Source organism: Catharus ustulatus, chromosome 17, assembly GCF_009819885.2.
Source record: "Catharus ustulatus isolate bCatUst1 chromosome 17, bCatUst1.pri.v2, whole genome shotgun sequence".
NCBI classification, from domain to species: domain Eukaryota; kingdom Metazoa; phylum Chordata; class Aves; order Passeriformes; family Turdidae; genus Catharus; species Catharus ustulatus.
In genome coordinates, this window is record NC_046237.1 from 12,843,783 (window position 1) to 12,858,473 (window position 14,691).

At 49.6% G+C, this 14,691-nt stretch overlaps 1 protein-coding gene across 8 annotated transcripts in view; it reads left to right on the plus strand.

The window, feature by feature from the left end:
* CBFA2T2 (CBFA2/RUNX1 partner transcriptional co-repressor 2) overlaps positions 1-14,691 on the plus strand; it is a 57,591-nt gene that overhangs the window by 19,123 nt on the left and 23,777 nt on the right. Inside the window, exon 1 of one of the 8 annotated variants that reach the window (XM_033074782.1) lies at positions 1,850-1,932. The exons of 5 other annotated variants lie outside the window; for them this stretch is intronic. The gene's annotated coding sequence lies outside the window, so the exon portion shown is untranslated. Of the gene's footprint in view, positions 1-1,849; positions 1,933-14,691 lie in introns of those variants that run through there. 2 more of the 8 variants (XM_033074781.1, XM_033074783.1) reach the window with 2 other exon arrangements.

The window sequence follows — 14,691 nt, forward strand, 5'->3', positions numbered from 1 at the left end:
AAACCCATATTTCTTCTGCCTGCAGCCAGGCTGCTCTTCTCAGAGTGATGTGTTTGCCCAGCCAGGGAAGCAGCAGCTTCATGTGCTCCTCCAGCAGCCCAAAGTCTCCTGCCCAAACTGCCCCCCATTATCATGCAGCATCCTGCCTGTACTGGGAGGCCTGTGCTCTGCAGGAGGAGATCGTGGCCCCTGTTCATGATCTCATGCCGTGCCTGCTTGCAGAATGCTTTTTAATGCTTCCTTTAAAGCAGTTTTCTCCCTTTACAGCTTTTTCCCCTCCCAAGGGGAAGCAGAGGTACCTTAAACTAATTAGGAATAAGCAGCAGAGAAGCCAGGGTGAGGTGAGATGCCGAGGGGCAGTACCTCCAGAAGGTTTATAGCACTTAGCAGTAGCCTGCCAGAGCACTGGGAGTTTCATAAAAAGGAGCATTTTGCTGCCTGTGAACAAATAACTGTCCCGTCATGCCTCCCCCAACTGTGGAGAATTTGGCATGTATGATTTCTGGTCTTTTGAAAGAGCAGCATCCCCCAGCTTGGGCAGTGGCAGGCTGAACTGGGAAAGTATTGAGGTCCCTGGTTCTCAAAAAAAAGTAGCTGGAGAGAAAGGTGGTGTTGAGTGCAGAGATTTGGAAAGGATCAAGACCTGAACCTCTCAGCTGCACGGGCTGGAGTGGTGGGTCCCTCCTGAGATCTTAAAACGTGCCTGTGCATGGTCTGCAGGCACAATGCAGACATTGCTGCTCCTGCTGGGGTGGTTTGAGGGAACAGGGTGTGCAGCAGGATGGTTTGGGCAGCCTGGGGGGGTGGCTGTCCCTGCTCGGGGCAGTGCCCGGCAGCCAGGCACGGCGTGGCCGGGAATGCTGCTGTGTAAATCCGTGTTTGCCCAGCGCCCGGCTGGCGGTGAATGGTGCCGGGCTGATGGGATTAGTCAGGGGCCTGCAGTTAATATGTGCTGTTCACGCCGCACCTCGGGGAGCAGCCTGTCAGGATTACCAGGAGCCTTGGAGGTGGCAGAGCCGCGTCTGTGCATTAATGGCAGGGGGAATGGGCCAGAGGGTTCCTGCTCCGAGCCTCCCTCGCTGCTCTGACATCTCTGCTGGAGTTTACTCCCGGTATAAAACATTTCGGATTTACATTTTCCTTGAACACTTCCTCTTCGAGCCGGGTAGTATGTTACACATTTAATTGCTCTTCCTTTGAATTTTCCACTCCGTGTTTGGTACCCTTGCAACATCAGTATCTTGTTATCTTGTTGTTGCTTCTAATTGCTAACACATGCCAGCTTTTCCAGCGCCGCAAACTCTGGCACTGGGCTTGGAGAAGGGGGAGGTCGCAGCGAAGATTTACGTGCATGGGGAAACCTTCGGAAAATTAATCCTCCGGTGTAGCCAAGAGCTCATCCCGATTTCCAAAGGCAGGGCTGAGCCAGAGGTGCCGCACAAGGCAGGGCTGCTTTGGGGAGCTGCTGCTCCTCGCTGCCTCGCTGTCGCTGCCGGCCATAAACAAATTCCGTGTATTTAACAAGTTAATGTCAGGCGGGCGGCGAGGCGCTGGTAGGTGTGTGCCTGGTGACATCAGCTGGCGAGCAGCCTGGCAGCAGCGCGGCGCAGGCAGGGAGCAGGCAGCGAGCCGAGGGTGTGTGCCTCTAAGCTGGGTATTCTGGCAAGGTGGAGAGCTGGTCTGTTTGGCAGGACCTTCCCATCTGGGATCCATCTGTGTTTCCCTGGAATCGGACAGGCGGCTCCAGGCAGTGAGAAATCGCAGATGTGCGGGACCTGACACATGTCCAGCTAATGAAAGGAGAAGGCAGGCTGGGCTCCGGCTGCGCTCGAAGATCACGGGCGGAGGAGGAGGAAGAGCGCTTTTCTTTCTGTTGGAAAGAAACGAGGTGTATTGCACGGCAGCTGGATCCTCGCAACCTTGCTGGGTAGGGTAAGCGAGGAACGGGATTATTTCGAAGCAGCGCTCGGCGTGCCCGGGGCCGCGGGGGATGCTCGGGGGGATGCTCAGCCCCGGTGCCCCGGCAAGGTTTGGGGAGCCCTTGGGTTGTGCAGGGCTGGGCAGAGCCCCCAGCTCGGGAGCAGGGACAGGGACAGGGTGGGAGCGGCGGCCGCAGCGCTTTGCCAGCCTTGCCTCGGTCCTCTGCAGTGCTGGGGAAAACTTCAATAGCCCAGCCGGCTGCATGCGAGGATTCTGCAGCTGAAAAAACACTAAACTCTCTCTGAGGAGAGCTGCGGTACAGCTCGTTCTGGGTTGCTATGGAATGGTTTTGGTTTTTTTTTTTTTTTTTAAGACTTCCCCCCACCCCCCATCCATGAGCAGAGGGCTGGGATTTGGTGTTTTCTGGGGAAATGGCAAAGCAGGAAGGGTTTTGTGTATTTTAGCAGAACGTGTTTTTCTGCTGTGCCTAGGTTTACTCTGGTTTCTGCATGCTGGTATTGAAACTGGAGGCGGGGGGGGGTAAACTGCAGAGGTGGATTTCTTCCATTGGCTCCCAAATTTCCTTAATTTCCCCATGTTTTCAGGGCTTCTCTGCATTGTGGCAGAGGCTGCTCCCTTTTTGTCTTTGCACTCCTTGAGCAGCAACTGATGCTCCCAGCATCTAAATCTCCCAGATCAATCTTGTGATACCAGAACACACCTCCCGTATATCTGTTCACTGATGGGCTGTTGACATGCTGTATTTTCTCTTTTTTTATTGTAATCCTTGGATCTTGCATATTTAGTTTAAACCTGCCCTTTTCCCCTCTCCCTGTCTTCTGGGAGGGGTTCAGCAGTTGAAATTATTCCTCTGACCTTCTGGTGTAGCTTGTTGTAAAGATCCTTTGGTTGCATGTTTAAGCTGCTCCCACAAATATTACCAGCTTTTTCTACCCCCTACACCACTCAGCTCTTGTGCAATGATATTCAGTCCATTTTATGTGCTGGAGAAATCCTACCCAGGTACAGGAGATGCACCAAAATCAGCACTCAAAGTTTGGGGAGCTGAAATGTGGCTGAGCATCGCTTGCTATCAGGATGGAAAGAGAGAGAGGAATATTTGCTGCCTGGTGCAGGATGATTCCCTTTGGTGTTACTTTGTCCGGGTTAGCTTCAAACATGCCAAATGATGGGGTTTCCTGAGGGAGAGCCTGGCTGGGCTCCCTGGCAGCATGCTTGGGCTGCAGCTCTATGCTCCACCACTTTGGCCACTCCATGGGCCACCTTAAGGTTTTCCCTCTTTTGCAGCATGTAAGCATTTGGGTAGAGGCTTTTAAAAATACTATATATTATAAATCTGCTTCTAGAGACATGCCAAACACCTCCTGTGTGTCCCTGGAGAGGGGACAGGAGTGCGTGCCCTGCAGTGTCTCAAAATGCACCAACACAAAGAGGTTTGAAACTCCAAAAATGTCCACCAAAGCCATACAGGGTGTGATGATACCTAGGAGCAAAGAGCTGTGCTCCTCTGCTGCTGCTCTTCCCGAATTTGTGGAGGCAGTGCAGGGTGTTGGAGCAGCTGCTCCTGCGGTCTCCTTGCGGGTCGAGCCCTGATTAAGCAAACGGAAGTTCTGCCGGCATCAGGGCAGCACAATTTGGCCATTAAACAACTAATTTGGTAGAGTCTTGCTCAAGCCCTGCAGGAAACTTTCTTTTTTTTTAACTCGGGCTTTGTTTTTAAAAAGGATTTTGGGTGCCTGGTGAGCTGAGTGCTTAGATGAGAGATGGTTGTATTTTGGAAAAGAGGGGGGCTTGAAACTCTGTTGCCTGTCCTAATAATTTTATAGAAATTGTGCAGGACATCTAAGTGAAGACACTTTATTTCCCCCTTGCTGTTGTCTGCTGGATGACATGATTTTCACTATTAATATGGAAAAGATGTTTAGTCTGATACTTGGAGCTACCTAGGCTTCACCCAAATGTCTGTGTGCCCTTCACAGCCAGGCAGCCCAGCACATCCAGCAGTTAGAAAAACACACAAATAATGCAAAACTCAGACTCCAGTGTGGGAAACAAGGAAAAGGGAGCAAAGCAAAGGCAGTTTGAGCAAATACTGCCAACAGGAAAGTGCAGCTAAGCCAAGGAAAGGATTTGAAGGGTTTGAGGAAGGAGCAGAATTGCTAAAGGCAAGGAGAATAAATCGTTAATCTGAGAACTCTATTACACAGGGAATGCCCCGAGGAAAAGAGCAGAAACTCCATTTAATAGTGAAAAGGCCAAACCAGTGCTGCCAAGCCAGGCTCTGCTCTGCCCAGGGACTGGAGCCACAGCCCCTGCTTACTTCCAAGATGCTGCTATTTTTGCAACTTGCATCTGCCGGTGTTGCAGAGGCTTGTTTCAACCCGCCAAAGCCAAGGGAGCTTTGCTTCACATGAAGCCTGGGCCAGGCAGTTGGGTTTGGGTTTTTTTTCTGGTTTATTCTCCTCAGTCTCACAGGACTGGTGTCCCCAAGAGAGCGGGGTTTCACTTAATGCTGCCTCTCCTGTCACATTGAGTCTGAGTCCCAAGTGATTTTACTGCTGCTTTACAGAGCTTTGTCTTGCATCGCCCACGGTGGATTTGGGCTTGTAGAGGTTATTACTGGTTTGACAGGTTTGTGTGGTTTGACTGCAGGAGCTGAGTTTTGAAGTCAATCAACCCTCCAGTCCCCAGATTGACCCATAAATGCAGTAGCCACCAGCAGCATTTAGCAGGAGGCAGCGCTCTCCCACGGTTATGGATGGGATGGGGGAGCCAGGTGGGCTCTTGTTTTTTCCAGATCTGTTTTTTTAAGGTTTGGACAAAAAATAAGATTTGTTTGGACAAAAAATAAGATTTGTTTGACGTATATGTGTGATGTTTATAGTATAGCTGAGGAGCTGAACACAGTCGTTTGAGGACTTGGGCACATGCAGCAGATTTAAGTCAATGCTGTTTTTAAATCTGAGCAGGAGATGGTCATGATCTGTTGCCTGTTGGCCATTATAAGAGCTGGCTTTTCCATACTTGTTCTGGGCTGGATTGTAAGCTTGCCTTTATCTAGTGACTATTTCCATATCTGATTGCTCGTTAGGAGCTAGGTATGAAATGTGTTTCGACAGACACTCCAGAGCAGTCCCTGGGGGCAGCGTCACTGCAGGTCTCTGGGACTCTGTTCAACTTTTATTTTTATGATGGAGACTGCCTTAATTCATGCAGCGTTCAGGGAACGGCTGGAAAAAGCTTTGTTTAGAGTGGGAGCAGCAGCCAGGAAGAAATGGTGAGCGGTGATCCCACAGTTAAAGTGCAGCACGGAGAGGCTTGGGTTCAGTTCCTGGGTCTGCAAGCAATTTTCTGAGGCAGGACCTTGACCTTAGCACGGCTTTGTGTGTCAGCAGCTTATGTCCGACAGGACAATAGCGATTTCAGAGGTTTCAAAGCATTTTAAAGTGTAACTATCATGCCTTTTATTGGGCTGGGCAGTGGCATTTTTATAAGCTAAGCTTAAGGTTTTAGAATAATGCGTATTGAATTTCCTCGGCGCGCTCCCGGCCGCGGGATTCCCATCTCTGGTGGCAGCAGCAGCACTCGGGCTATTGAAGGAGGACAGTCACAGGTGGCCAGGAGACAATTCAGAACAAGCAGCACTTGCAGATCGTCGAAGCCAAGAGTCAGTTTTCCTTTCTGGCCTTGGCTGTGCCGGCGGGATGCGATTGGGATGCGATTGGGATGCTGGCGGGATGTGATCGGGATGCGATTGGGATGTGACTGGGATGCCGGCGGGATGCAGTGTGACCATCCCTCCCCAGAGCAGCCCTGGGCAGCGGCAGGAGCGTGGCCAGCCGTGGCAGAGGGAGCCGAGGCAGGCTGCAGCCGGACCTGTTGCAGGCTGTGCTTGCGGGGGAGCGGCATTGTGCGAGCAGATGTGCGGGCGCTGCCGCGCTCGGTGCGCTGCCCGCAGCGCCAGGTGCAGCCATTGTTCCGCTGCTCCCATTCAGCGCCCGCGGCTGCCCGCGCCCGCATTGTTCCTGCAGGAAATTAGCATTAAAAACCCATCCCAAACCCCCACGTCCCTCAACTGCAGGTGACTGTTATTGGCCCCAGCTGCCACCCTTGTGCTTGATTACTTCCATATGGGGCTGTGGCAAGATGTAGGATCTGCTTATTGATTTTTTTTTTTTTTTAATATCTTTCCCCTTTTTTTTATTCCCACCCCACACAGACCCTTCAGCTTCAACAAAACCCTGAAATCTATTAAGCCCCCGATAGGCTCCGGTTGCTGTTACAACTGGGATGAACATTTTACAAGCAAAGCTAATTACACCCTCTCTGCTTTCTTCCTTTCTTCAGCCCCCACCCCATAAATGTAAAATAACCAGAGGGCAATTGGTAGTAAATTAAATCTTTGCAGTGTCCTGAGAGGAGGTTTCCTTGCTAGCAGGAAGAAGACTGCTGGGCTTTAGATGTTTTGTTATTTAGGTTTGGGCTTGTTTCTTGGGTTTTTTTTTTTTTCTTTTTTTCTTTACTAGAAAATGAGAAAGTCTGGCATACTGCTGTGACACACCTATTAAAGGGACACACAGATCCCAGCCTGGGTCTGGATAGAAAAGGAAACCATAATTAAACAAGTGGGATGTTAATTTGTGAGTGTAGTCAGCTGTTGAGAGGAGCCAAGGAGAAACTCCATGCCAACTGAGAGTTACAAATTTCTAGGAACAATGTGATTTTCTCCTGGTAATATTTATTTACAGGGCAGCAGGTTCTGTGAAAGTCCAAACCTCCCAAAATATTCCCTGAGGTAGTGCTGGCATGGAGCACCCTGGGTTTTCCTCAAGACAAGAGGTAGTAGGAGGAGAGAGGGAGGGAGGGAGCATCCCTTGCTGCCCTACCTGTGCCTGGGAAGTGCACCTGCTGTTCAGAGGCACAGAGCATCTCCTGTGACGTGGGACTAGCCCACACAGCCCTGACCCCCTTTGTGCCAGGCAGGAATAGAGGAGAGTGTCAGAGCTTCCCTCTGTGCCCTAGCAGCCTGGGTGTCAAAGCCCTGGCCCAGGCTGGTGGGTCACACCTCTCTGTAGAAATGCTGGGTTTCCCTTACCCAGCTGGGATCACTAAAGGTTGCGCTTGGTGGGGTTAGCGTTGGGTGGGGTTTGAGTTGGGTGGGGTTAGCATTGGGTGGGGTTTGAGTTGGGTGGGGTTTGAGTTGGGTGGGGTTAGCATTGGGTGGGGTTTGTGTTAGGTGGGGTTAGCGTTGGTGGGGTTTGCACTGCTGGGGTTAGCGTTGGGTGGGGTTTGCGTTGGTGGGGTTAGCGTTGGGTTTGCATTTGAGGTTTGCGTTGGGTTTGCGTTTGGTGGGGTTTGTGTTGGGTTTGCACTCGGCTTGCGCTGGTGGGGTTTGCGCTGCTGGGGTTTGTGCTGGAGGCTCCTGACAGAGCAGCTCATGAGGGCATGGTGGCCCATGGAGCACCATGGAGATGTTCCTGCTTCTCTCTGGGCCTTGGAGGGTACGGAAGGTGAGAGCCTACCAGAGCCTCAGCTGTTAGAGCTTGGGAGGCCATTCCTCAGGGAATCATCACCTTTCATTTCTTGGTGGTGCCGCAGCAGCCCTTCCACAGGATCTCTCTTGTTCTTGCTGGTGATGCACTGAGCAGTTTGTGCTGAGACCTGGCAGGGCAGTGTGGCATGGTGCTGCAGTGTCCCATCATGGTACAGATGCAGGAAAGCAAACCCCTAGCTGGAAATGATCCTAGAAATGCCCCTCTCTGCTCACAAAGAGACATGCAAGATACATTCATAGTGTAGAATGACATTTTATTCAGCAGAGTCTCCTGGCTAGTCTGGAATTAGACACTACACTGAGAATTTGCTCAGATACAAAAGTCTTTAGGGACAGCTGGAGCCTGGTTGGTTGATCTGAACATTACAAATGCAAACTTACTTATGGATGGGGAGTGGACTTGCCCTGAGGCTTTGTGTCTCAGCATTGGTGCTCCCACCATTTGTCCACACTGACCTTCACCATGAGTTCCATCCTCCCTTTGACAGGTGGCACCTGCCAATGTAGATGGGGAGGATTTAAAATAAAAATTCTGGTTGTTATCTGAGAATATTATTCAGCAGGTTTATTTACTGCATGTCCCTCTTTCCTGATCCAGACCTCTCCTGGCTTGGCTGCCTGGCATGGACCACCCAGATCTTCCTGGGAAGCATCCATGCAGGTGCAGTGGTGGGGAAGGCAGTGAATTTTAGAATTATAAAACAATTCCAGCTTGCAGGGTTGCTGTCCAGCCTGGGGAGAGCCACCAGGTACAGAGGGTCAGAAGGTGCATGAAGGAGGCAAGGGAACTTCATGGAATATCTCGAGCGATTTTCCTCAGGCTTGTTTTAAACCCTTCAAAGTCAAATCTCAAACTTAGGGGGTTTCTTCTCCCTAATTAAATTAACAGGCCATATGGTGTTTACTGTGAGCGCCTGCAATATGGAAGGAGCTACCTCCTGGATCACTTTCTTTTTTCAAAAGCTGCTGCTTTACCTGATGTCACTGTTCTGAAATGTTCTTTTCAGCAGCAGGCGCAAGGGGTTATTTCTGCCACCTCAGTGCTGTTGGTGTCACCTTCTGATCCCAGGGTTGAGCTGAACCATAACCTGTTTCTGCAGCTTTCTTTGGTTTTTCTTGGTTTTTCTTAGGCTGTTTAGCTGCTTAGTGGGGTGTATGTATAAGTCAGGGGTTTTTTCATCCTTTTTCACATGCAGGTGATGATTCTTGTTCTTGGAGCTGAGGAGAATAGAAAACAACTCAGGGTGGGTTTTTTGGGGGGTGCTGGTGTTTTCTTTTAACAACTGCTACCATTTTTTTAATTGAAGGTAGCATGACCATCTCAGGAATATGTGAAACTGCAAGTTTTGTGGAGTTTTGTTCTTTACTGATGGGCTGGTTTTAAAGAACTTACTTTACATGTGCTGCTTTTATTTTTGCATGAAATGTGGAGGAGGAAGTGAAGACCTCGAGGAAGAAAAATCATTGGGTTTTTATAAGATCCTTGCACTTAGCTGTACAGGAAATAGGGTAAGAATCTCTAAAGTTGTAGGAGAAGTCAAGGAATGGAAAGTCTCGGGTTTTGCTGTCTGTTTTGAGCTGCCCTCACTCATTTGGTAGGGTTTTTTGGCAATCATCATTGTTGTGTGTGAGTGCACTTGCTGTGAGCTCACCCTGCATCTCTCCAGTGGTGTAACTTAACCTGTCTCTGCAATTTTTGACTTGTTGGTGCATCTTTTCCATAGGGGCTGGGTGACCCTTCATCTCCAGCCAGTCTCAGCTTGTTGTGGGGTGTGTGAGCTCCCAGGAACAGATCCATTTGTGGCCGCTGAAAACACCCTGCCACATTAGCATATTCCTGCAACGTATGCTCCAAGGGTGTTTCTTTGCAGAGAAGCCTCTCTAAAGATAGCATCGTGAAGTTCTGTGTTGTCAACCAGGGACACTTGATCTAAAAAACAACATTTGATACACAGACAAGGTTTGCAAGTGCCATCTGGATTCTGGGAGATGAGCTAGGTTGTCTATGTTTTGCATACACTCACCAGGAAAAAAAAAAGAAGTGTGTGCAGGCAGATGAATTCTTCAGAATCACCTGAGCAGAACTGTTTAGTCCACATGAGTGTCCTCAGTGACATGGGACACCTGTGTAATGCCATACCACTGGGTATCATGTCCCTCTGGACCTTCTTTGGGTGCTGGAAATAATTCAGTAGTTCAGTGATACATTATTGAAACCCAGGTGGAATCAACTGAAATTCTCTCACACCAGTAATATTTTAATCTCCTTTCCAGCATACTGCAAGGCAGAACCTGCAATGGGTGCAAAGCCCTGCAGAAATATGGGCATCTTTTTAGGGAGGTGGGGATGCAGGGAACGCAGATGTCTTTGTTTGGCTTCAGTTCTGCCTGGTGGAGAGGCTGTCCTCAAACCCACGCCAGCTCTGAGAGAAACCTGAACACCATGAAACCCTAAAGTAGCCCTAAAGGGTTGAACAGCAAACTCCCTGCCCACATCTTCTCAGGGACATGTAGCTTATAGAATGTGTTTTCCTTCAGGGCCTATTTCTTGACTTTCTAGTTATCCTCTCATATGCAAATCTAATTTGCCTAATGGGCTGGTGAGTGTAATTGAAAGGCAGCCTGCACTTACACGATAGTGAAAAGTCTCACCTGTGCCCAGGCACAGATGGGGCTCTGCCTCACTGCTGCATCATTAGAGGAAATTTATAGGCACTGTGTCACAGGCTTTGCTGTGACCAGGGGAGGAAAATGGCAGTTTAGAACAAACTTGGGGGTTTGCTGGCTTGTTTTGTGCCCTGGTCTCGCTCACAATTTTGGTAATTGAGCTTTTTGGGGTTTTGTCTTTCCCTGTGCTCCAGTTGATGTGGAGCAGGTTAATGCAGGTTACTGGTAACTACTTGAGGACAACCCTAAGAATGATGAATTGGGAAGTTTTATCTGTGCTGGGCTGCTGTGTAATGGGTTGAAAGCAAGTGCAGCAGCAGCTGAGGCCAGCCCTCACTCTCCAGTCCCTGTGCATCACTGAATGTCCAGAGGTTATTCCCCACTTCTGCTGCCCATGAGAGGGAGGGGAAGGAGGCACAGCAGAAACAGTCACTGCTGTGCATCCATCTCTGCTGGGATCATTCCCTGAACAGACCAAGAAGTTGTGGATTCCCCATCCCTGCTAGTGTTCACATTCCAGTTGGACAGGGCTTGGAGTAACCTGGTCTGGTGGAAGGTGTCCAGGGGCTTGGAACAGAGTGATCTTTAAGGTCCCTTCCAACCCAAACCATTCCATGATTCTTAATAGTGAATTTTGATGGTTCTCCTGTCCATCCTGATCTCTCTGTGCCTGGACTCTGCAGGAGATGCTGGCTCATGGGGCTCCAGATATGTTGGGGCCCCTCTACATCATCAGGCCCCTACACCCCTAAATGCATTCCTCCTGTGTTTCCAGCTCTGGGGCATGGTGGAAATTTCCCACAAGCTGGTCAGGCTTGGGGCACAGAGGAAGAGCCATTTGTGTAGTGGTGTGAGGAGTGTTTTTAAGAGGCAGAATTGTCATCTTGGCAGGGCTCCTGTGTGTGCCATTGATGGCAGGGACTATTAGCTGGGCAGCACTGAATGCACTTAGCGCCCAAGTGAATGAAGTGAGCTCTCCACAGAGCTGGGGAGTCATTAGTGAGGCTTGGCTACCTCAGCAGTATCAGCAGGGCAGGGAGAGGGGTGTTGGTGTGGGCAGCACTGCCAGCACCGTGCCAGGGCTGCCTGGCAAAGCCACCCTGGCTGTGGGGCAGGAGACTCTCCTGGGTCCCATTGGGAGGGACCACAGCGTGGCCTCTGGTCCCACATCCCTGCTCCAGCTGGGTCATCCCAGAGCATGTGGCACAGGCTTGTGTCCAGACAGTTCTGCAGTAACTCCAGTGAGGGAGATACTTGCCCTCCCTGGGCAATCCCAAACACTAAAGAATTTTCACGTTTAGGTGTAACTTCCTGGGCATCAATTCCTGCCCATTCCTCTTGTCCCACAGAGCAGAGTCTGGTCCCTGCTCTGACCCTTCCCTGCAGACACTGACAGAGGGATGGAGTCCCCTCTGGCACTTGGAGGAGGTTGTAAATAATGAGGATGAAAGAGATTTCCCAAATCTTTCCCAAGTTCCTCTTTGATTTCCTGAACAACTTGCCCAGTTTTGGATAAAGTCTGGTTGAGCTTTAGCCCCAGTGCTGGCTGGCAGTGCTGAGTTCCTGCTCCTCAGCCTCCATCTGGAGAAGGGAGACTCTGTGTTAGACTCTGCTTTATATTTGGAAATGGTATGACTTCAGACACCCAAGGGGGATGTTTTTCTGTATCCTTCCTTGATTGCTTCATTTTGGGTTTGTGGTAGAACTTGGTTAGTGGTTTGTTTTGCACTGGATTTGATTTCTGTTTTGTTTTTGCTAAAATGACCATCGTTTTCATCTAAACTGGCCCCTCTGACTATGAGCTGCTGGACTGCTTCCTTCTCCAGATGGTCAGGATTTGTACCTGTTCTGTGCTTAACAAACAGGTTTGTTGTTAGTTTTAGGGGTTTTTTTCCTAGTTTAATATAAGCTCTTGTAATAGCTTTGGGTGTCCTTGGTATTATTTGCGCTTCTCTGTGGTCACATTGGTTGTTATGGATTAAATGTGGTTTTTTGCCTTGAGATCTCACTTCTTTCAGAAGTGACCTTGCTTTTTTTAATTGCTGTTATTTACAGTTATTGGTAGTGGTGCTTGAGCTGCTGGCACTGCTGCTTTGTGTCTGCCTGGTATGCAGAGACTTTTTATCCCAGTTTGCATTTTACTCATTTGGAGTACTCTCTGCTCACTGGATACCCCTACTCTTAAACCCCAGACCTGTGTTCCTGTTCTCATTAGCCCAGATCCCCGTGTGTTCAGTGATATTCATGGTGCTCTAAGAAATCCAGATTTGCTCAGTACTGGTAGTTTTCTGATGTCAGTGCTGATTTTAAATTTGATTTATAGTGTTGGGGACCAAAGCATCAAGCAGCACTGTTTGGAAGATGGAGGACAGCAAGAGGGATGTCTTCTTAAATGTTTTTAAAGCTTGACTTTAAACTCTTCCTGTATGTCTTTAGTAATCAGTTTTAAAGCTCCCAAATCTTCAGTCACTAGGTGATTTTAAGGTGGATTTGAATTCATCCTTTTATTTCAAAAGATCTAATGATTTTTTGAGGCTGTTCCTCTTCTTCCTTGTATTGCTTGGATTTCTGCGGTGCTGCAGGGTGTCTTGCCCTGCTGTGCAGACCCCTGGGGTGTGTCAGTGTGGGATGGGGACCTGCCCAAGTCATGGACAATGCCTGTGTTTGTTGTACCCAGTGAGGCAGGATCACTGTGGAGGTCCAATCCGATCTCAGGATGCCTGGGAGAAAGAACACAGGCAGGGCAGTCTCTCCCAAAGGAGCTGCTGTGGCTGAAGGATTTCTGGGTTCTCTGATGACAAAAAGCTGGAGTAAACCTTGCTGCCCTCATAGCAATCTGTGGGATTTGTACAGACCACGTGCATCCCTGTAGGAACTTGTCCTGTATGTGGCCAAACTTACTCCCAGCAGCTAACTGGGAGCAGAGACACAGGGGTGGGCAGGATCTGAAGTGCCAGGAGCTGTGGGATTGGGATCTGGACTCACTGTAGTAAGGGGTAGCACATCATCCCTCAGCTTCTTGGGGTTAAAAATGCAGCAGGCAGTGCAGTGGGATGGGATCCCATCTGCTCAATGGGCTGCTTTTCTCAAAGGAAACTCCCAAAATTATTGTCCTTGGAGAGACAGGGATTCATCCTGCAGTGAGCAGAGCAGGACTGCTTGTGGGAAGCCTTCAGCAAAGGGGCTCACTATACTGACCCAGAAACAGCATCCTTCTCAACACCTCCTAAATTTCTCATTTCCTAGAAAATGTCCTCCTTTGCCACAACTTTTCCTCCTGAAACTGAGAGCTGGGATGTAAAACACCAGGCAGTAGGAAAGGAGGCTCGCTGACCCCATGACCATCACTCCTGGGATGAAGCAGACTCACAGTGCAGAAGCTGAGGAGGGGTTCTCCCAGGGAAGCCGTGGGCATGGCAGACCTGCAGTGCTCAGCTGGATTTCCTGGAGCAGCTCAGCAGGGAGAAAGGCAGTGCTGCAGGCCAGGAGCTGTGGCCTCACTGCGTGTGCTGCTGGCAGCTCCTGCTGGGATCTGCTCTCTGCACATTGCCCTTTCCTCAGCTGTCATGGTAAAGTCAGGCAGGGAGGAGGCTCAGGGTCTGAAATGGAGTGGTGGTGGGATAATTTTGTGGCGTAAATCTCTTAAAATGGATTTTTAAACCACAAATGCTGCTCGGACACCTCTAATTGCAGCATCTGTGCGAGAGGCTCTTGTGAGAAGCAGCAGAGCAGCCAGAACCCCCTGGGAACGGTCCCCTTGGATGGGAGAACCCTGAAACCTTCCCTGAGGCTCCTGCAGAGCCGTTCCTGAGAAGCCCAGCAAGGACTGCAGAGGTGGTGGCCCTGTGCTGGATCCTCCATGGGGAGCTGTGCATTCCCTGCGCAGTTCCTTGGGTCATTCCTAGGAGCCTGCTCCAGCAGCTCTGCTTTTCCCAAGCCTGTTTAAATCAGTGGATGCATTCCCGTTGACTGTTCCAAGCTGCAGAGAGCCCCTTGGAGCTAATTAGTAATTAGAGGATGCCAATTAACCACGGTTCCCCAGGCTCTGGTGCTTTGCTGGTACTGCTGGGTCGGAGAAGGAGGGAACAAAATGGAGCCCAGTGCGAATGTGTTTCATCTGGAGAGCAGGAGAAGGGTGGAGCTGCTTGTTAAATGGCCAGCAATCCAAGTTTTAAAAGGATTTATGAGGGCTAGATAAAATCATGTCCTAAAGGCTGTCTCGAAGCCTCTGTTAAGGTGGAAAATGCTTTCTAAACTTAGAGCTTGTTTCACTATGTTTCCCCTCTTTTGGACCTCCCAAAATTTTACAGGTACAAAAGTTCCAGCTTTATTTACTCCATGGTATTTAGCCTAAGCAGAATGAAAAACAGATTTACGCTCTCAAAATTACAGTGCTCAGCTGTTCTTCTGTATAACCTGTGGATTATATGCCTGCCTACCTTTGGAAATGTAGTCCCTAAATGGTGGCAGAATTTGAGGGAAACAGGCTTTTGCTGCCATTGCCAGGGGACACTTGATCATTCAACCAT